General features: G+C 59.7%; 1 protein-coding gene and 1 long non-coding RNA gene across 2 annotated transcripts in view; one reads left to right on the top strand and one right to left on the bottom strand.

Moving 5' to 3' along the window:
* The window catches only part of GTF2IRD1 (GTF2I repeat domain containing 1), a 114719-nt gene extending 105879 nt beyond the window's left edge, over positions 1-8840 (bottom strand). Inside the window, exon 1 of the mRNA XM_058568948.1 lies at positions 8643-8840. The gene's annotated coding sequence lies outside the window, so the exon portion shown is untranslated. The remainder of the gene's footprint in view (positions 1-8642) is intronic.
* A 186-nt stretch (positions 8841-9026) lies between these two features.
* Positions 9027-20286, top strand: LOC131422070 (uncharacterized). The gene is made up of 3 exons (XR_009224021.1): positions 9027-9390; positions 11169-11770; positions 20030-20286. It is a non-coding gene; the product is annotated as an uncharacterized LOC131422070 (long non-coding RNA).
* The last annotated feature ends 1355 nt before the right edge of the window (positions 20287-21641 follow it).

Here is a 21641-nt window from a genome sequence, read left to right on the forward strand (position 1 = left end):
CTACACGTCAGGTTATCCAGCACAGTCACCAGCGGCGGCCTCTGGAATGCCACACGTACGTGCACACACACACGTGCACACACAAAAGCACGTGTGTCTCAACAGCCCAGGGGATTAACTGTCCTGAGGCTCCACACTTGCGCTCTCTCCACACAAACCAGCTGCCCTTCACAAACAGGGAAACCCCCAAAACCAGGCTGCACCCGGCCCAGGGAGACACAGCACCCCCTACACACACCCTCCCTCTCTGGATGACCCTGAGAGCCACAGCCAGGCCAGCAGAGGCAGCTTCTGGGGAGGAAGGGGCGTGCCAGCAAGAGCTGTATCGAAGGGTAGGGAAAGCCCCCCGACCTTCCACGGCCCCCACCCTGAATACCCTGACACCTAACTTGCTTCTAATTTCCTAACCAGTTTGTCCTGAACACTCACTGTGCCAGGCAGGGTGCTGGGGGCAGGGATGCAGAGGGACACGGTAGCATGGCCCTGACCCACCAGAGGAGGACAGACAAGCACGAGGACAGCGGGAACACTGGGTGTGATGAGGGCTACGCTGGGCAAGTTCAAGGGCTGCAGGGCAGAGGGGCACCTAACACAGACTTGGGAGGGGCCGTCAGGGAGGGCTTCCAGAGAGAAGCGACACCTAAGCTGAGGCCTGCAAGTAAGAATTAGCCCAACGAAATGGACAGGGAGCATTAAACATGTTCAAGGGAGAAGCAACAGCATATTGGGAAGACGGAGCATGGAATGTTCTAGAAACCAAGGGAAGCTCAACACGGGTGGCACCAAAACATGGCTGGCTGACCACAGAAGCAGGAAGGGCCTGACCATGCCCAGCCTGGACGGGAGGCCATCAGATGAAAGTCCTCACCTGCACCCAACACCACGGCCCATGCTGGACCCACGGGGTGCCCTGCCCCTTCTGGAGTAAAATGCTCTCTTGGCCACACGCACGCTGTCACTTCCTGTCTCTGGACTTACATTGTCATCCCCCAAGAATGCCCACCCCTGCCTACTCTGGGGTCCAAATCCCACCCATCCTCCAGGGCCCAGTGAGGTAGGTCACCTCCTACAGGCTGCCCTCACGCACATGTGAGAGCCCCGGCCCCAGGGAACGGACTAGTTCTACCCATGGGGTTTTCCCAGCTGGCAGCAGCAGAAATTAAGGTACAGCATACTCCATGCTCCCTGGGCAGAGGCTGTGTGTCCCGGAGAGGCAGGAGCTAAGAGCAGAGCAGGGAATGAGGGTGTCCAGGTCCTCTCGGGGCAGGACTGGGGCTCCTCAAGGGCCAGCCTCCGGGGTCATCATGTGACAAGGTGAGGAAACGCTCTGAACTGGGATGGCAACCAGCTTCCCCGGACTGAAGGCAGTGATCCTCCCAAGAACCCCACAACGTAGGGATAACCATCCTCCTTTGTTCAGATGAGGCTCACAGAGATGAAGTCACTTGCCTGACGCCACACAGCAGGGCAGTGGTAGAACTGGACTTGAACCCCCATCTGTCTGGCTTCAAAGGCTCTCAGGGTTCCAGGGCACCCTGCTACGAAGTGGGGGAGCCCTGAGGCAGCCAAAGGAGCCCCCAAGGAGGGGCACTGGCCTCCACCCCAGGGCATCTCTCCCTTGTACGGGCTGAGAACAGAATGTCTCAGGGGGCGGCTCGCCCGCACAGGCGAGTGATGTACCAGGATCCGAGGGAAGATGTGGCTAGCCCACTGGCCCAGAGGGTGCGGCCCCAGCTGGGAGCCAGGGTGCACAGGCAGAACAGGGGCAACCACCTCCTTCCCACGGGCCCTCTCTCCCCCCGGGGCCTCTCTGCTGAAAGCCACCACACCTGGAAAACCAGCTCCCGGACGGGCCAGACGGGCCCAGCCACAAGACCCCCTTGGAGCCGCCAGGACCACCCTAGCGCTGGGGGGGTGGGCGGGTCTGGGTCCTCCCTGCTCCTGGGAGCCACCCAGAAGCACCTGAGCGCCCTCTGCACAGGGCTTCCTGCCACAGCGCCTCCCCGCTTTCCACCGAGCACAGCCCACGGGCGCATGGAGGGCCAGCCTGTGGGGACGGGAGAGGGTGGAGGGCAAGAGCGGGCAGGGAGGCGCGGGGGCAGCCCGGCTCACCAGGCAAAAGCAATGGCTGCCTCACAAACAACAAAGTGAGCACCCCACATCTCTCAAAACACGCAGACAGCCACGTCATCACAAGGGAGCTCCTCTCCCCAGAAAGCCACGACCCCCGGCGACCGACAGGCCCCCTGCACGCGGGAGACGCCACTCACGACGCCCACCCACAGCCCTGCAGGGAACCGCTGCTTCTCTTTTCTAGATGGCCAAATTGAGCCGACGGGGCAGCCTCGCAAGTGCCACGCAGCGGGCAGGCGGCAGAGCTGGAATCGGCCAACTAGAAGCTTCCGTGACCCACCAACATCTCGGCACTGCCACACGAACATGCAGGACGACGGCCACTGTTCACGCAGGGCCAACCACGGGCAGTGGCGGATCGCAAACGTTTTGTCCACCAACATTTTATTTAGAGCCCTAACAGGTAACTCGAATAAAAGTGGCCCTACTCTGGCCCAAAGGGGGCACAGAGAGCTGGAGGCCCACGTGTCCCCACCCCTCCCCTTCCACGGCCCCCCGGCCCTCCAGGGCTCTGTGGCAGCCCACCGGCTCATGTCACCCCAGCTGAACCTCACGCTGGCCCTGCAAACTAGACGCTCCATTCTCCTGTTTACAAATGAGCACACCAAAGCAGAGACGTGAAGCCACTCGCCCGAGGTCACACACGGGTCTGAGGGGCTGTCCCCTCGGAAAGACAACAGATGAATACCGTTCTGTGTGACCCTAAATCACGCTGCTGACTGCAATGCTGGCCTCACCGGCCTTCTTCCCTACCCCTAAAAGAAGGCCTGCCCTTGTTCCAGGAAAACACAGGATTTCTACCCCAAGCTGAAAAGCTACAGGAGTGGAGACCAGGGACACACTGCCAAGGACCCCCAGGCTCTCGGGGGAGTGGGGCACAGACAGACGGGCAGGACCTCACAGGGCACAGACAGCTCCCTCCCTCCAGGCCCACCCCTGCCCCCGAGGATCAACTGTTCCAGCAGCCCACCTGCACCACGGAGGACCGCAGCCATGAGGGCAGCCACAGGCAGCTGTAATTTCATCGGGGGCTCGCCGTACGCGTGAGTCACCAGAAACAGAGGATGAAATTCCAGCTCTGCGGACAGAGAGGTGCAGCTCTCCTAGCTCAGGGTCAGCTCTCCAGAGGGGTGCAGATGGGGTGCAGGCAGTGCCTTTGTGAAAACGAGAAAAAGGTACCCCCTCCTCTGGGTGGTCCCGAGCCAGCGCAGGGCTTGCTAGGTGCGCTGGATCTCCAGCGCCAGGAGAGCGGGTGGAGCTGTGTGGTATATCCACACAGTGGAACACTACTCAGCAACCAAAAGGAACCAACTCCCGGCATGTCAACATCAAATCGGGTGACTGTATTTACGTGACACTCTGGAAGACCAGTGGTTGCCAGGGGCTGGGGCGGCAGGGGCGGGGAGGGGGGGGTGAGGGGGTGGTGCTGGCTGCAAATGGGCTTGAAGGAAACTTTGGGGGCGATGGAATGTTCTGTCTTGACAGTGGTTGGACTATGTGTGTGTGCACATTGGTCAAGCCCCTTAAACAGCACATTTACGACCTGGGCTGTCCCTGGAGAGCCCTCACACCTTGACAACGCGTACAAGGACATGTGGGGTGAGCCTCTCCTCCGTGCCGGCCTGGGGCTGGATGCCAGGACCCAACTGAGACCCCGCAGACCTGGTGCCTCTACAAGCGTCTCACTGGCTGGTGGAGCGACAGACAGAAGAATGGACAGACAGACATAGACCCCCTCTGTGGTGGTTCTGCCAGCAACCAGAAGATGTACCTTGAAACTCCACTAGACCCAACCAGCAAGCAGGCCTGGTCCCATCCAACCCTCCGGGAGAAGAGCAGCCTGCAGGGTCTCCTCCAGCTACAGGTCCCAGGAGGGACAATGCCCCAGCCACCCCAGCTCACAGCTGGCCCTCCCTCCCCAAGAACACAGCCTGGCTGAGCGCCTGCAGGCAGCCCAGGACCCCAAGTCCTCAGGCCCAGACCTCTCCCCTCCAGCTTCCTACCCCGTCTCCACTGCACACCTGCACCTAATGACCCGCACCCCCTGCTGGGGAGCCACCGTGGAGCACTGAGCCCCCAGACCACAGTGCCACCCTGGGGCTTGGGCAGGACTGGGGGTCACGTTAACTGTGAGCACATGGCCCAGACTGGTGGGGAAGGGACATGGACCACAAGACTCTGCCCCTTACTTCATGGCCGTGGGTCCCCTCACATTCCAGGGGCCTCAGTGCAGCAGAAGCGCTGGGGGGGGTCCTGCCTTGCATGGCGGCATGACGGGGGGTGGTAATTCCCAGCAACCTCAGTGCTGTATTCATCTGGCGTCCTTCCAAGGGGACAGCCCCTCAAACCCGTGACTAGTCTGGCAAGGACCCTCCCCTACGAGGGGCCCCAGAGGCAGAATTTTTAAGCATCGAAGTGGGGGCATCACAGAAACAGCCTCCCAGTGCTCAGCCTGGCTCTGCAAATCCTAATCTGGTGTCTGACAGGGTGCTCCCTGGCACCTTCTGCCCTCCACCCAGTGTCTCTGAATACGACGCCCTATGGACCACAGTGGCAGAGAAGACTCTGAACACCAGACGGGGGACCCCTGAGCCCCCCAACCCCATCCAGGCCCAACAGGAGATCTGGACCCTTGGACCACAGACTGGAGAGAGCCCGACTCAGGAAATGAGAACCAGCGTCGCCTGTTTCAAACTTGCTCCAGACCATCCCCAGAGCCTCAGGTTGAGCCCTGACCCCGAATCCAGGCCCCAGCCACGCCCTGAGCCCCTCCCCAGCCTCCCACAGTCTCACTGCCCAGAGGCTGCAGCTGTAGGGCTGCCAGGTAAAATACAAGACCACCAGTCCAGTGTGAACTTCAGATACACGAGTAAGTTTTTAGAATAAGTTATGGCCCCATACAGCATTATCCCATGCTTATCTGAAATCCAAATTTAAATGAGAGTCCATATTTTTATTGGCTAAATCTGGCAACCCGAAGCAGGTGGTCCTGAGGGAGGGAGACAGGTGGGCACGCAACTAGCTCTGGGTCAGCCAGGCCCAGCCTGGGACCCAGAGGAAGGGGGTTTGGACAAGAGCTCTGCTCACGGCCCAAGACAGACCACCATCACCCCAAGCCCGTGTATGGACAAAGTACAGCCGTCCCCAGCTCATCTGGCAACTCTAACTCACTCCAAAGAGAACAAGGGCACAGTCCCTGGCACTACCCTCCCCCATGGCTCTGAGCCCCTTTGCTGTCACCAGCCATAACCCACAGCACCGAGTCTGAAATGACAAAGTGTCTACACCAGTGGACATTACGATCACATGTAGTCCCAGCCAGGCATGCCTGCAAACGAGGAGCCCGGGCACCCAGTGAGGGGCTGGCTCCCCTTGGGCCCCACCTAGACACCCCGACACCTACACACACTGGCCCAGGGGAGACACCTCAGTCTTCCGACCAGATTCGCCGCTTCCTTCTCCCACATAAAACAATCCTTCCCACCATTCCACCCCCGCTTATGAATTCCTGCCCGAAATTCCCTTCCAAGGGGCCCGTCTCTTGGGTCCCACAGCCTCCTGAAGGTCCCAAGGCCTTGGCCTTGCTCTGCTTGCCGGTGTTCACGAACTAACCCTGCAGGTCCTGTGCCCAGGCGCCCCCTGAGGCCTCCACAGGCCCCTCAGAGCTGGGCACACACACTCCTGGCTTGCCCCAAGGAACCCGGCTATGTCCCTGGCTGCCCGCATCAAAGACAGAGAGGCCCACAAACAGCCGAGGGTCAGAGGACTGAGAGAATCAGGATGGACGACACCCAGGCAGCAAAGCCCTGGGCTCAGGCTTGGGGAGAGACAGGCTGGGGTGATGGGGAGAGGGGAGCCCCGGAGGATGGGGAGCAGGAAGCTCAGAGAAAGACCCTGGGATTCCTACCACGTAGGACCCTGCCCCAGAAATGGGAATTTAGGAACAACAGGAGATAGTCTGCTCAGCAATGAGGGCCGAGGCTCTGGAGCAGGATTTCATTCACTGCTTCACTCAAGGGGCCATTCGACAACTATCTGAGGGGCAGCCCTGGGGCACCAGGAACCAAAAGCAAGCTTTCATCCCTCAGGCACCTGAGGAGACAGACGTCTAACTTTTGAGTGAGATCAATGTTGGGGCAGAGGAAGGACAGGATGTCATGGGGACACAGAGGTAGCACCTTGGCCAGCCCAGGGGGTGAGGAAGGCTTCCAGCCCTCGGACATGACCACCAGCTAAGTCCTGACGGAGGAGAGGAAAGAGGCAAATTCTACAACCCCTACCCCCACCCTAGCCAGGCAGGGCCATTAAAGGAAGCCCTCAGGGGAAGGGTGAGAAGCACCTTCCAGGGAAGAGGAGCAGTGGGTAGGAGATGAGAGCCGGAGGAGACAAACCAGAACCCAGAATGAGGATAGACCCCTGGTGGTCTGTGGTTCCAAGGTCACACTTAGGACATGAATGCCCCAAGCCATCACAAAGCATGTCACCCTGAGATCCTCACCAGGTCTCTGACAACCGGGCCACTACCAAGGCGTGGATGCCCTGGCTGCCGGAGACAGGCAGGCTGCGCGAACAGCTGCTCCAAGACCCCTATCGTACTGCCTGCCTTTCTGACCATTTCCAGGCATCCTGCACTAACCGCCATCGTGTCAGGAAGCTGGCCTGGCTCTGGGGACTGCCTTACACGAGCAGATGAGAAGTGTCTGTGACAGGACACTGCTTCCTCCTGCACCTAGAGAACAGTCCTCCTAAGTAGGTGAACCAAGCCCCACAATGCTGTCTTCAAGACCCAGTTTGCAACCTTCGGCCCCAAGTTCTCCCACGTTTTGAAGGAGGAGCCACAGAGCGCCAACCCTTCCTCATTTCCTCTGCTGGGGTCCTCTGGGACCCTCTGAGTTAGAACCTCGACTTTCTAGGTCACCCTCAGAACAAGCTACAGAATGGGGTGTGGTCTTAAACCTCCCACGTCCCAAAAGCAGGTTGGGATTCCAATATCCTGCCACCTTGGGGCCAGGCCTGTCCCTTGGTCCGCAAGTCCCTGCTCAGAAGAGGGCAGAGTCTACCTCACACCCTCCTGGGCCCGGCACTGGGCGGCTCACTACAGCCCTGACCGCCCCTCCTTGCTGCCCTTCTGCCCAGCCCTTCCCCATCAGCAACCACCAGCCTCCCAGCTACTCACCTCTTGCTCCAAACAAATAATCGATGCCGCTGCCCTTCCCCTTTGGGAATGACGCTGCTGAAATAAATGGGCTGCCCCGAGGCACCTCCCAAACCTGGAGGACCCCAGGCCAGTGCCCAGGTGCCTACAGTCCTAGCCACAGGGCAACCAACACACAGAGGGAGATGACGGCCAGAGGGGATCAGGGCAGCTTCGGGCCACCTCTTTTGCTGTGAGCAGTTAGAGAAGCCCCTGCAATGCCCACTCCTCCAGAAGCTGTCCAGGCCTGCCCCTCTACCCCTGCTACCAGGCCCAGGGCAATCCCAGAGCAGCCCCATGCACCATACCCCACATCACGGGACCCATACCCCATTCAAGGGTAGAGCTTTCCCCACGTGCTCAGCAAGGAGACCCCTACATGCTGAGTTCCTTCACTTGAGCTACGATGGGGACACAAGAGCCTGCCACCCCAGGTCTGGTCCTAGGAGGTGGGTAATAGGGCCAGATGTCCAGAGCTTGAGCCTCCTCCAGCACCGCCAGAAGGGTAGAACGCTCAGCTGCACAGTCCCCCTCTGCCCTGGCTCCAGGCCAAGGCACTGTCCCTCTCCCTGGCTGCAGGCTGGGGCTGGGGAGCCCAGGAGGACAGTCGTCAAGTCCGTCATTCCCAGGGACTCCGGATGGGGGTGGGCATCCAGCACCTTGGCCCCTCCACGGGCCTCCCCACCCATCTGCACGAACTCGGAGACCACCCAGACGGGGCACCCCCAACTTGCTCCTCTGAACCCTTTGTGCCCCCCACTGCCATCCTCTGAGTCTCCTCCCCCGCCACGGGTCCAGCTGCCACCGCTCAGGCCAGCCCCCTCCCACGGGACCCCAACAGGAACCACCGAGCTGGGGCAGTTCTCGCTGCGTCGGACTCGGCCTGAGTGGGGGGCACGGGCCAGGGAACGGCCCAGCCGGAGGAAGGCAGGGGGAGGGGGAAGTGGGGGGGGCGGGGGCCGCGGCCTTCCCAGCCCCCTCCGCTCCCACCCTGGCGCCAGTCGCCGCGGGCAGCAAAACTGACCTCATTCGCCAGCCGCAGCAGCCTGCGGGCGCCCGCTGCCCGCGCGGGGCGCTCCCCACCTCCGCAGGGGCCGGGGGTGACAGCTCCCGGCTCCCACCCCCGCGGCAGGTGGGGGCGGCCGTCCCTCCCCTCCCCGGGCCCGAATTATAATCCCAGTCACGTGCCGCCCAATGCACCCGAAAGCCGGACGAGCTTTGGTAACACCTTGAGGGGGAGGGGCGGGGGCCCCGGGGGTGGGAGGAGGAGGGGAGAGGGGCCGGGGCGCCCGCCTCCCGCAAAAGTTTCTCCTACCTTGGAGGATCCCCAAGCGCTCCTGCCAGTGGCGCCCCGGCCCCGGCCCGCGGCCAGGACTCAGCCTCCCGCCGCTGCCTCCTTAATTAATCCGGGAGGACGGGGAGGAGAGGCCGGGAGCGCGGGGCGGGGGACGCGGGGAGGGGGCCGCGGCGGGCTCGGCCGGCGGGGTGGCGCTCGGCGGCCCCCACCCCCGGCGGGCTGCGGCGGAGGGCGGGGCGCGGCGCGGGGCGCGCAGCGAGAGCGGGAGCGCAGGGAGGCTCTTTGTTCTGTAATCCCAGTAAGATTGCCAGCCATTCGCCCCGGCCCTAATCCCAGCCCCGCGCAACACCACCCTCCATTGGCTGCCATTTACATACGGGATTAGCCCGCACGGCCCGCCCCGCGCCCCGGCCTGGGCACCGCGGGGGGAGCCCGCGCGCCCGCCCCGCCCCGCGCCTCCCCGCGCCCGCGCCTGCCGCCCCGGGGAGCCTGCGGGAGGGGCCCCGCGGCCTCGGCGCCCGCTGGCTGCCCGGCGACGCCCCTCCGCCTCCCCAGCGCTGGCCGGGGGCGGATTAGGAAGCCGCGGCACGACCCGGGAGATCCGGGCGCAGGGACCCGGCCGGAGGGTCAAGGTCACTCAGCGGGCGCGGGGAGGATCCAGGAGGCCCGGAGCGACCCGAGGCCCGGCGCGTCGGCTGGGGAGCTGAAGTCGGCGCCGCTGGTCACTCCCGCCTGGCCCAGGTTATTTCGCGGTGGCTTGGCCCAGGTACCTCTTTCAGCCTTTGTCCTCTGGGATGTGAAGAAAGGCAGTGACATGCCCAGGGTCGCAGCAGACCCACTTAGACACGCCAGGTCCCATCTTGCCTGGGCAGCCCTCCTTCTGAACCCCGAGCCAGGCTTTTGCCACCCGCTTCTCCCATCATACTAGCCGCCCTGCTGGAATCAAGGAGGGCACCTCCCATGCTCTCCAAAGCCATGCGTCTCAATTCAGCACAAGCCAGGCCGGAGCCCTGCGCTAGGCCCTCGCTATGCTGGGTGCTGCAGGGAGGGACACAGACCAGGCAGGCCCCAACTCCAGGGAGTCCTGGCCTGGATGGAGAGAGCCGAATGTCCACTGAGGATCTGCTAGGTCCTAGCACGGCCCACAAGTTCTTCCCCCAGCCTCCTGGGGCCCTGCTGAGCACACAGTGGGCACTTGGTAAAGGCTAACCGTGCCTGGCGAGGTCTTCCCCTGGCAGCCCCACGAGCCCATCAGACTGAGAACTCCTTCCAGGCAGGCCACGTCCCTGTGTCCCAGAGGGGCTGCCAGCCACTGAATGCCTGGCCCACAGAGGGTGTTGGGCCAGAGCAGTGGGGACTGGAATGAGGCCACAGACGCTCCCTCCATCCCGTGCTGCCCCGTGCCCTCTTGGGGGTACCTCCTCCATGGATGCCCCCCTCCTCCCTTGTCGCCAGGAGGCCTGTGGACACCTCGAGGCACCCTCTTGTGTGGTCCCCCTCAGATGCACCTCCCCACCTGCTGTCCCCTGGCCCTGGCGTTGGCAACATGGCCAAGGGGAAGGGCCAGGGTCTGGAGCCTGAATATGTAGATTAACATCTTGGCTCGTCCTCTCACCACTGTGTGACCTTGGGCAAGGCAGTTCGCCTCCCTGAGTCTGCATTTCCCCCTTCCCACAGCCTCTCGGTCAACCGCAGCATGGCCCTGCGGTAGGTGACAGTGGTGATGGGCACTGGGCATGATGCATGTGAGATCCCCGTTCCTTACACTGAGCCTGCAGGGGGGATCCTACTGGCCTCGTTTTACAGTGAGGTGAAGTGACTTGCTTAGGGACATACAGCATGTAAGAGATGCCGCTGGGATGGCCCCATAGCCCTCGTTCTGCCCACTGGCCTTTGTTACATCTGTACTGGCCCATAAGGTATTGGGGGTTAGGCATGGCCTCAGTGGGCCCAGCTGGGGGAAGCTGATCCCAGGAGGGGCTGGCTGGCTGGCCTGTTGGGTTTCTGGGCAGAAGGTTTCTGGGACTCCAAGTCCTGGGGCAGAGTGCCAGAGGCCTCTGGGCACCAGGGCCTAGAGGAGCTGAGGCCTGCTGTGTGCTCAGGACTGCCCTCTGCAGGCAGAATCCTGAGCAGCAGTAAGACAAGCGGAGCGCTGGGAGTGGATGCCCCCCTCCTGCCTCTGGGCTGCTCTTCCCCCAGGAACAGCCAGCCTTACTCCAGCCTCACTGGGGCAGAGACTGGGGGCAGGGTGGTGCACCAGAAGGTTCTGGCCTGGCATGTCCAGGCCCCTCTCAGCCGCATGTGACTGGGGTTTGACAGCTGGCTTCACATTCACTGGCTGTGTGTCCTGGGCCAAGTGGACGGGCCTCTCTGGGCCTCAGCTTCCTCATCTGTGAAATGGAACCAAGACAGTCCTTTCCTCATGACATTGCTGTGAGGATTAAATGACACGTGATACAAGAAAAATGTTAGCAGAGTGTTGGCGCATAGTGGGTGCTCAGTAAAGGATAGTTCTCGATTGTTTTATTTGTTGGCTTCCTCTAGGGGCAAAGTCAGACTTGGAGTCTCTGCTTGAACTGCTGTTCGTGAGGAGGACAAGGTCACGGGCCTTCACACCTGGTCAAGTTCAGCTCCTGAGAAGGGCAGCTGCGGCTCCTTCACCTGAGGGGTTTAGTTGAGCAGTCCTTGCCAGTAGCAGCCCCCCGCTTCAGGAGGCGCACTGCCGCTAGCCATGCCACATCCTCCCCAGGCCTGGGGCCCCTACACCCAGACGCAGAAATGGAGGCTCCCTCGCTGCCCTCCTCTTAACTCCCTTGAGGCCCTGGACGTCTCCTCACAGAGCCATTCCATGCCCTCGTTCGCTGCTCCCGGTGGGCCTGACAGCCCTGTCACAGAGGGATGGAGACGCGGGTTGCTTGCAGAAGTGAGTGTACGCTGTTTCCCCATCAGCCAGGAGCTCCCGGGCTGGAGCTGGTCTCCTCCTCCTGGCCCCGTGCACGTGCTCCAGGTCCCTGAGCAGCAGACTGGCCACCAGAACTGCCCCCTGCTCCCCTGGGGTCAGGCCCAGGCCTGGGTCCCTCACCTGCGTGCATAGTGTCCTGTTCCACACTGCTGGGCCACTTTTCCAGGCTCCTTATTTCTTGGAGGTAAGACTCCCCGGGGGTCAGGGATGCTAGGACAGCCCAGCCGTCTCCATCAAGGTAACCCTTCTCTGAACACTGGGGCAAGCGCAGAGGGATGTGACCCGGGTATGCCCACCAGGGACCAGAAGTGAGGACAGTGACCCCAACGCCGTCGTCTCCCAGGCCAGCAGCCTGCGGTACCAAGAGGAGAAGCGCTGACCAGAGCAGCCCAGGGGTCAGTGGCGGGCCCGCAGGCTCCCGACTCCACCTGCTGCTCCTTTCTGCCGTCTCCGTGGCTTTCCTTTGATTTTCAGTGAGATGGTTTTGTCTGATAATTACTATTTATCCTTTAAAACAGAGACTTGAATAGCTTCTGGAACCAGCTGCTCCTGTTTCCCTTCTGAGCAATGTGCCTCTTGTTCCATCGTGGAGACCACAGGGAAGATAGGATGTGAAATGTGGAAAGATGCTTTCAAGGCAGCGTGCAGGACCCATGAGACAAGGCCAGACAAGCTGGGCACAGAATCTAGATGTTAAGTGTTATCTCTGCCAGCCAGGGTGTCCAGACGGTGTGCGGGCTGCAGAAGGGGTGAAGGGTAGGTGATGGACTTGCTAGGGGACCCCCTGCGTCTGGGACCCAAGTCTCCAACCCCGCCCCCCACTGCTTGGAAGGGCCGTCCCCCAGGCCTCCAGGGCGTCTCCTTCATCCCTGCCTGGGCCTGTCCTCCTGGACCTTTGTCTCCATGGGTCGTCCAGGGGGCTAAAGACAGATATCATTTCTGTCATTAGGGCATTTGACCAGCAGAGCAACCTCCTAGAGTCCTCCAAACCTTCCAGGCCCCCAAAAATAAAGCCCTAGAGCTGGGATTTCAGGCATCCTGGCACACGGGGGTGGGGACATCTTGGAGGCAGGCAGTGTTCTGTTAGAAAACAGGCAGATCTGCAGCTCCAGCCTCCCAGGGCCCAGGGTTTGGCCCTGGTGAGTAGTCTAGGGCGGTGCTGGCCAGCAGAAGTAGGGTGTGAGCCACAAGTGCCCACCACAGGAAGTTTTAGATTTCCTTGTAACTGTATTAAGTAAAAAAAAAAAAAAATGGTGAAATTAATTTTAACAATATATTTTATTTAATCCAACATCCAACATATCTGAAATGTGTTCATTTCAACATGAAATATTATTTTTAAAACTTGAGATATTTTACAATCTTTTCCTTGTACTGTCTTTGAAATCCAGTATCTGTGTTATACTTACAACACATCTAAATTTGCACAAGACAGACTGTAATATGTGACCAGTGGCTACGTATTGGACAGTGCAGGTCTGGGGGGTAATTTTCCAAGCCTATTTAAGTCACAAAGCCTTTTTTCCAATAAACTCGCATAGAAACTCAGTCTAAAAAAAAAGAAAGTCCACACGAGAGAGAAACATGCACTGCTCTGGATGGGAACAGGAGTGCGGGTCCTACAACCCCCTCTTGAGTCCCTTCGTCTGCTAGTTCCTCTGAGAACTGCTCCTCAAAGCAACCGTTGAAAATACTAATAATAACAAAAACTAACATTTATTGAATGGTTACTCTAAGCCAGGCATGGTGCTAAGCATCTTATGTCATGCCCATTCTATGGAAGGAACAGTCTCAGAGAGGTGCCCAAGGTTCCATAGCCAACGTCACGTGTCCACCATCCCACCCAGGAGTGGATGGACCCCAGCTGCCGCTGAGGCTGTCAGGGACCCCAAGCTGGGAGGAGCTGGGGTAAGTGGGGAGCACAGTCATTGCCCCTCACATCTTCCCCCACGAGGGGCCCTTGCTTCCCAGACCCTGGCGTTCCAGCCTCTCACCCAGCCCAGCAGCCCCCACAGCCCCCAACCCCAGCGAGAACCAAAGGGCTTGGTTTTGCAGCAAGTCCAGGCAGCTGCTCTGCTAATCGAACTTAGTTATAAATTAGCAAAGATATAGAGCTTTGGAGCCAGAAGAGGAAACATGAGGGGAAAGCACTTCAAAGCAACTTCGCCAGACACCACTGGAAAAACCAAGGTCTGTCAGAAAGCTTTGGGGGGACTTCCGCTCCCTGTGTCTCGGTGGAGGGTCAGGGGACAGGGGCCGCGAGCAGCCGGGCACCCCTCCCTGCTAGAAGCCCAGCGCAGCAGAAGCTGAAACCGAGCTGGGGCGTTTGGGGGGTCTCCTCTCCCTGAGCCTGTTTCTCTGCAGAGCCCGAGGCCTGTGCAAGCCCGCCCAGCCCGCGCCTGGCGCGAGGCAGGGACCAGATGTTGCCGGCGCGGGAGCTGGAGCTGGGAGTCGTGTGGGAGCAGCCTCCGCCTCGGCTCAGCTCCTGGCGGGGACCTGGCCCCGCTCTCTCACCTCATGTGCTTGCTGAAAGCGTGGGCCCAGACCCTTCCTGGAGATGTGCTGGCTCAGACACTGGAGGGGTGGGGGAGAGGACTAGAGCTTTGCACATGAGAACACATCCCCCAGCTCTTTGTGATACACATTCCAGTTTGGGGAGCATGGGCCTTCATGTTCTTGGAGAGCCGTTCAACCTCTGGCATCTGTGGATTCACAACACTCAGCCACGCAGTACCAGCCCACAGCCACATCCCTTGTGCCACAGGGCACTCAACGCTGGCTCCTCTGTCATAGGCTGCCAATGTCCAGTCCAGCAGCCAGGCCTGGCATCTGGCTGGGCCATCCTGCCCTGAGACGGGAGGCCCCAGTTCCACCCCAAAGTGCCCCTTCTGTACCGGGCATCATGTAGACCCAGTCCCTTCCCTGGGAGCTCTGGGCCAGCAGCTGTGGTGTGTGTAGCAGTGAAGGGGCCCTGGACACTGGAGCCAGAGGTGGCACCCGACTCAGCCTGAAGAGGGAGTAGGGGTTGCCGAGGCCATGGGGGATGGTGAACCACTGGACAGCCCCTCCAGCCTGCATGCCAAAGGCCCGTTAGTCCAGGGCCTCAGGACAAGCTAAAATAGTTGTCTGCCGCCGCAGGATTTTCTGGAAGCCCTGCTACAGCCTCTTGACCCCCAGAAGGAGAAGTCACGCAGGGTCTCCCTTCCTCCCCCACCAGACTCCCATACGCCCCACACCTCAAGGGGGGCTGGTCCAGGCCTTGGAACCAAGTTTCTGCTTTTGCATCAGAGAGTGAAAGCGTCTTTGCACACAGAGTCCTTCTAAACCCAGTGGCCTGCCTGCCCCCGCCAGCTCCGCTCCTCGTCCTGTGGGTCGCCCCACCAAGCACCAAGCACTGACTGGCCACCCCCACCAGCCCCTTAGGAGCCCTGAGCACTCAGCCAGGTCGAAATTTTACATGGGCCAGTGATTATGTGATCCCTGTCTGACTCACCTGTTAAACTCGGCTCACATGAGGATGGGGGGGGTTCCTTGTGCACCTGGGTGTCCCCAGTGCCCAGCCTGGCGCACAGTAGGGATCTACAAATGTTTGCTGAATGAATGAATGAAAATGGACCTTCTCTGTCTGCTGTCAAGTGACTTGCTGGTCTCTATTTTCTCTCTCTCTCTCTCTCCACCTGTTTGTTGCTCTCTTCCCCCCCCTCCCCAAGCCCCAGTAGATAGTTGTATGTCATAGTTGCACATCCTTCTAGTTGCTCTATGTGGGACGCGGCCTCAGCATGGCCAGAGAAGCAGTGCGTCGGTGCGCGCCCGGGATCCGAACCCAGGCCGCCAGCAGCGGAGCGCACGCACTTAACCGCTAAGCCACGGGGCCGGCCCTGTTGCTGTCTTTTTAAAGGGAGTTCTCTCCAGGAAAATATGTGCATGGGTCTGTTTCTATGTCCTGTGTCTGCCGTGGCCTGTGGCCTCTGTCTTTCCTCCTGTTTCCTCTCCGTGTCTGATCCCAGCTGTCTCTCTTCACTTCTCTGTCTCAACCAGCTGTCTTTCACGTGATGCTCTCTGTCATTTCTCTCTCTGAGTCTTTATCTCTCCCAGCTATACCGGGTCTGTCATGTTTCTGTGTCTCTGCCTCTCTCTGTCTCCGAGGGTCTTCATCTCCCTTGCTGTCTCCGTCTCTGCTGTCTGCCTCCTCAGATTCTCCTCCGCTGGAATCTTCCAAGACCAGAGAGAGTCATGTAATTGAGCTGGGGCCGTCTCCATGGTTGCAGCTGTGGAGTAACTGAAAAATCAATTTGGACCAACCGTCTCTGTAATAATTGCACCTTAATAGTTTCTGTGAGGCAGAGTGGGGATCGATGTGAGGGGGCCAGGACGGCCCCGGGACCCTGGCAGGAAAAGGCCACCCAGCACCACCAGTATCTAGGGCCAGGCTCTGGAGGGGACACTTGCCTTGGCTAGAAACAGGAGGAGGTGGGAGCAAGTGAGTGGGGAGGGAGGCCAGTCTCACCCCCAACTCGCCCTCCCAGGGGTGTCCCTGCCTCCCTGCTCCCCCCGCTGTGCCCCACTCCTGTTTATAATTTATGCTTATGATTGGCATTATCAGCGATAATGATAACATGATTATAATTGCTGCGCCGCCTGGCTCAGTTGTGGCGCTGTTGGTAAATATTATGATAGCGAGTAGCATGAGGTCAATGCCTCCCAGAGCTTGAGCGGGGTGGAGACTGGGAGTGCCACGTGGGGTTGCATGGTCCCTCCTCAACCCCAGGCAAACCCACCCGTCCTCTGGGGAACTCGCTGCTTGGCCGTTTGCTCATCGAGTTTAACACCCAATGGTCCTCCTCGTGTTTAACTTAAATCACTCCTGCTTTGGGCTCAGAAGTAACCATTGAGAAGCCTGCGGGATATCGCCCCACTGACAGAGGGTGCTCCAGAGCTGTGGGGTGACTTTCACCTGGGAGGTGAGGCAGGCCAGAAACTACGGTCCTTCCACATTCAAGTTGAGTTTGGCGACTCAATCCCACAAGAATTCAGAGGTGGTCCGAGGTAGGGCTCTTGGCAAGGGGACAAGGGGAAGGACAGAGCCACTGCCCCAGGCATAGTTCCTGGGGGACAGGGGACATTTCTGGCATCCAGAGGCCCCCCTTACTGCCCAGGACAGGTGAGGCTGGAGGCCCAGGGTAGGAACAAGGACTGCAACCTGCCTCAGACATAAAAACAGCCCCTTTAAGAGAGCCCACCCAGATAATCCAAGGACGGGGACGAGATGTGCCCCCTGCAGCCACCCCATGGCCCACTCCCAGCTGAGCCGGCGGGATCTGAGTGGGACCATGTCCTCGCTCAGCCTGCGCCCCCTGCAGCCTGGAGTCACCGTCAGTCTCTGATGCTAAGCACGTGTGTAGAAAGGGCTGGTGCGCTCTGCGAGTCAGAGTGAGGCCATGAGCCAGAGCAGCCACGGCCAAGGAGAGGGCCGAGGCGGCGGCGGGGACAGGCCCCTCACCCCAGTGGCCGCTCCCTGGGTGGCGAGGAGAGGCCGGCACCCCCCCTGTTTATAGCTGGGGGCTCTGAGGCTCAGAGAGACTCCCACACTCCCAGAGCAGCAAGTGGCCGGGCAGGATTTGCCAGGGCCAGGATGGGGCCCCTTGGAGGCCTCCCAGAAGGGAGGGAGCCCGCGGCCCCCTGCCCCGGTATGCTGCATTATTCAAAGGCCAGACATTCCCCCAGGGGTAAACATTCAGAAGGAGCGTTTCAAATCCACTTTCCTGCTCTGAAAATAAAGAAATGAGCAGAAAGGGCCCATGCACTTGGAGGCAGTGGGCCCACTCTCCTCAGCCCCGGGAAAGCTCACAGATGGCCTACTTCTGTCCCCTCACCCGGGTCCCCAGGACCCACGAGCTTAGCAAGCTGGACCAGGCCCAGAGCAGAGCCTGAGGCCAATGCCCCTCTCTGCCCACTTTTCCTGCCCTGGCCCAGGGACAGCCCAGCCCCAGCTTCCCAGGGGACCCTGGCCCTTGCGACTTGTTGGGTCCCATCGGCACAACCTGGGACCCTCTGGGGACTAGGAAGCTGGTCGGGCCCAGAGGAACCCCCTTGGCTCCTCGACAGGGTCAGGCTGGACACACACTTTACTGGTGCTTTTGTGGCCTAAAAAAATAAAAGAGGCACAACGCTCCTGTCTCCATCACCTGGAAGATGCCCTTGCAGCCTCCCCTCTCCCCGAGCTGCCTCCAGGCTTCTCCACCATCCCCTAGAGGAGGAGCATGTTCCGCACCACCCCTTGGCCCAGAACTCCGGGGTGGGCGGGACTCACAGGAAAGGGTAAAGGAAAGCCTTTCTGTGGAGGGGTCTCAGGAGTGCTCCCATGGTCATGAACCCCCTGGGGCCCTTCCCAGAGGGTGCATCAAAGATGGAGATGTCTGGGGCCGGCCAGGTGGCAAGTAGTTAAGTGCCCACGCTCCGCTGCGGCGGCCCAGGGTTCGCCGGTTCAGATCCCGGCCGCGCACCGACGCACCGCTTATCAAGCCATGCTGTGGCGGCATCCCATATAAAGTGGAGGAAGATGGGCCCGGGTGTTAGCCCAGGGCCGGTCTTCCTCAACAAAAAAAAGGAGGATTGGCAGATGTTAGCACAGGGCTGATCTTCCTCACACACACAAAAAAAGGAGGGAGATGTCAATGCTGGTTAAAAAAAGGAGGTTGCACATGTGGAAGATAAACACATAGATAAAGAGAACAGATTAGGGGTCACCAGAGGGGAAGGGGGCTGGGGGCAGGGCATAAGGGTTAAAGGGGCACATATGTATGGTGACTGACAAATACCGTACAACTGAAATTCCACAATGTTATAACGATATAAACCTCAATAAAATTAAAAAAAAAAAAAGGAAGTCAGTACTCCCGACCAAAGTCACAACAAACGGCTTTGGTTTCAGCAGCAGGAGGGCAAACAGGACACCCACTGGACGTTCAGGAGGTGTGTCGAGTGGTCGGGCTGTGTGGAGGTGCGCCCGCAGGAGGAGAGGGGAGGGCGATCCAGGCAGGAAACTGGGAAGAATGCTCTGGACTAACCTGTCAGCAGAGGCCCCAGGAGGGCAGGGGCAGGGCCAGATGTGTTCCACAGGCAACAGGGGCTACACGGCGGGAGCCTCGGAGTGCCTTCCCGCACCCCAGTCACCCCAGGTCCTCCCAGGACCCCACCCTGCACCAGTGAGCTGGACTGTGCCGACTTCAGCCCCCTGGGCACAAACCGCCCAATCACCGAGGCCTTGCCCGCCCAGTCCCCTAGGCTGCAGGCTGGGACCCTTTGAGATCTCAGCAGGGAAGTGTCCCTTGGGTGACAGAACAGGACTGTTCGCTCTACTGGAGCAGGGAGTCAGGAGTGGCTGTGCAACTGCAGGCAAGTCCCTTACCCTCTCTGAGCCTTAGTTTTTTCATCTGTAAAATGAGAGGAGTTATCTAACATTCTGATGGAGTCCCCAGGCTTCATCCTAAAGGGTCTAAAAGGGGCCACCTAAGCCAGAACCAAGGGAACCCAGAGATAAAGAGAAAGGTCAGTCAGTCTAGTGGTTAAGAGAGCGAATCCCAGCTCTGCCCCTTGCTAGCTGTGTGTCTTTGGGCAAATAACCTCACCTCTCTGTGCATTAGTGACCTCACTAATCAAATGGGGATGAAGAGCTTGCCCACCTTGAAGAGGTGGCATGGGAATTAAATGAGCTACTGAGGCCAAACGGTCAGAACTGTGTCTGGCATGTATCAGGCTCTGTGGCATTAGCTGAGTGCCCCCACTACCCAGCCCCAGCCCCCTGCAGCCCAAGGGGCCTGACAGGGGAAGCAGGCCAGGCACCTGAGAGTGCAGACACGCTGGACATCTAGGCCTGTCCTGCCGGGCTTCAGTGGCTTGACAGGCTGTGGGCGGGTGAGCTGGGGCTGGAGTCCAGGCCACACAGGCCGCCAGGGCTCAGTGGCATCTCCACGGTCAGCTCATCACACTGAGCCACTGGCCCCCTGCCTGCTGGGGGCCCCTCAACACTTCTAGACATCTGCTGGACCTGGAGCTGCCTGTCACTGCTGACGGCCAGGACTGTCTCTCCCTGAGCTCTTGGTCCGTTCCAGCTGCTGTCTGCACGAGGCCAGGGCTCTGATCTGCCTTCTCTGCTCTGGCCTGCACCCAGGACGCTGCCCGAGGCAGCTCAGTGGATGTGTGTTCACTGAGTGAGGGGTGGGTGAGCCTATCTAGGGCCTGGACCTGGAGCACCAGGGTGGCACCATCTTCCACCCTCCCCTAGTGATGAGTTGTCTGGGGCCTCCTGGAGCTGCTGCTCTGGGGGACACATGTGCCAGGGCCAGCCAGGCACTCAGAGAACCCTGAGGCTCCTCAGTGGGTGGCCAGTGGGTGTCCTCAAAGCCCCCTTGTCCTCCTACCAACATTCTGTTCACTTCTCCAGGCCCAGCTCTCATGTCACCGCCTCCAGGAAGGAGTCCCTGATTTCAGGCTGGTCAGCTGCCTGTCTGGGCCCCCGCAGGCCCATGGCACCCTGCCCCTGCTCAATCTAGTTTGCAGAGAACTGGATAAAGAAGAAAAGACCACGACGGACACGCTTCTTTCCCTGCCTGGACCCTGAATGGTTCCGACACGGGGCTGGAGCCAGCTATATAACTGTAGAATGAAAATGGGGGCATGTTGAAAAAGCAGGAGAAATGTGTCTTTTTTTTTTTTTAAATAATTTTTTATTTATTTATTTATTTTCCCCCAAAGCCCCACTAGCTAGTTGTCCATCATAGTTTAACATCCTTCTAGTTGCTGTACATGGGACGGGGCCTCAGCATGGCGGGAGAAGCCGTGCGTTCGTTGGTGCGCGCCCGGGATCTGAACCCCGGGCCGCCAGCAGCGGAGCGCACGCACTTAACCGTTAAGTCACGGGGCCGGCCCTAGAAATGTGTCTTTAAAGATACAAAAATATAAAACTTTTTCTTTGCTTCCGCTGTCTCTCGTTTGAGGTATCATTGTGTTTTCTTATTTGCTGTTTGCTGTTAAATGTCATTCTAAGTAAAGAAAAATTAAAATTTCAAATTATTAGCTTTTGCCATTTTATTCCTTTTTTTAATTGCAGTAACATTGGTTTATAACATTGTATAAATTTCAGGTGTACACCATTATATTTCAATTTCTGTGTAGATTACATCATGTTCACCACCCAAATACTAATTACAGTCCTTCACCACACACATGTGCCTAATCCTCCCTTTCACCCTCATCCCTCCCCCTTCCCCTCTGGTGACCACCAATCCAATCTGTCTCTGTGTGAGTGTTGTTTGCCATTTTACTCTTTACGAGCATTTAACTCGCGTGTGGAATCACGGAATCTACACGGTTTATGTCGTGCCCGTGCGCACACGTGTGTTTCCTGCTCACTCCAGCGGTGGGAACACTGCACAAAGCGACCTCGAGGGTCTTCACGCCACTTTGGGGTTCACGCGCTCCCCCAGCGCCCTCCCGCCGTGGCTCACGCTGTGTAAGGAGCGGCTGAGCCGGAGAGAAACAGCTGCGCCGTCTGTCCTGTGCCTTCTCTGTCGTCGTTCTGGCGAACACAGGGAAGTGGCTGGTGAGAGGGACACGACGGTGGTCCTCTGCGACTCTCAGCGCGCGGCTGCCTTCCTCCCGCGCTCGGAGCAAGCCCCGGTGTGAACAGAAGGGCCTCTCCCGCGTCCGCGGCCTGCTCGCCCGGACTCGCCTCGCCCTCGTGGCCCCGGCGCTCGGGCCGCCACGCTGTGTGCGGACGCGAACACGACACGCGCGTTCCGAGCCCCGCGCCCCGCTCACGCCCCTGCGCCGCTGGACTTCACTCAGGACACACGTCCAGAGCCCAAGTCATGCAGACTGTCCAGGCAGCAGCGCGCTTCGCCGAGCGCGGAGCCCTCCCGCGGAGCAGCCGCCCCACGGGGCGCCGCTGCTGGGCCGCCTGTGTGCACGTCGGTGGCGCCCGCCTGCAGGGCTTGTCCGTTCTGCTGACCTAACGGAGTCTGCCGGAACCCTAGGGGCCCGGGGGCCCCCAGCCC

This window comes from Diceros bicornis, chromosome 26, assembly GCF_020826845.1.
Source record: "Diceros bicornis minor isolate mBicDic1 chromosome 26, mDicBic1.mat.cur, whole genome shotgun sequence".
In the NCBI taxonomy this organism is placed as follows: Eukaryota; Metazoa; Chordata; class Mammalia; order Perissodactyla; family Rhinocerotidae; genus Diceros; species Diceros bicornis.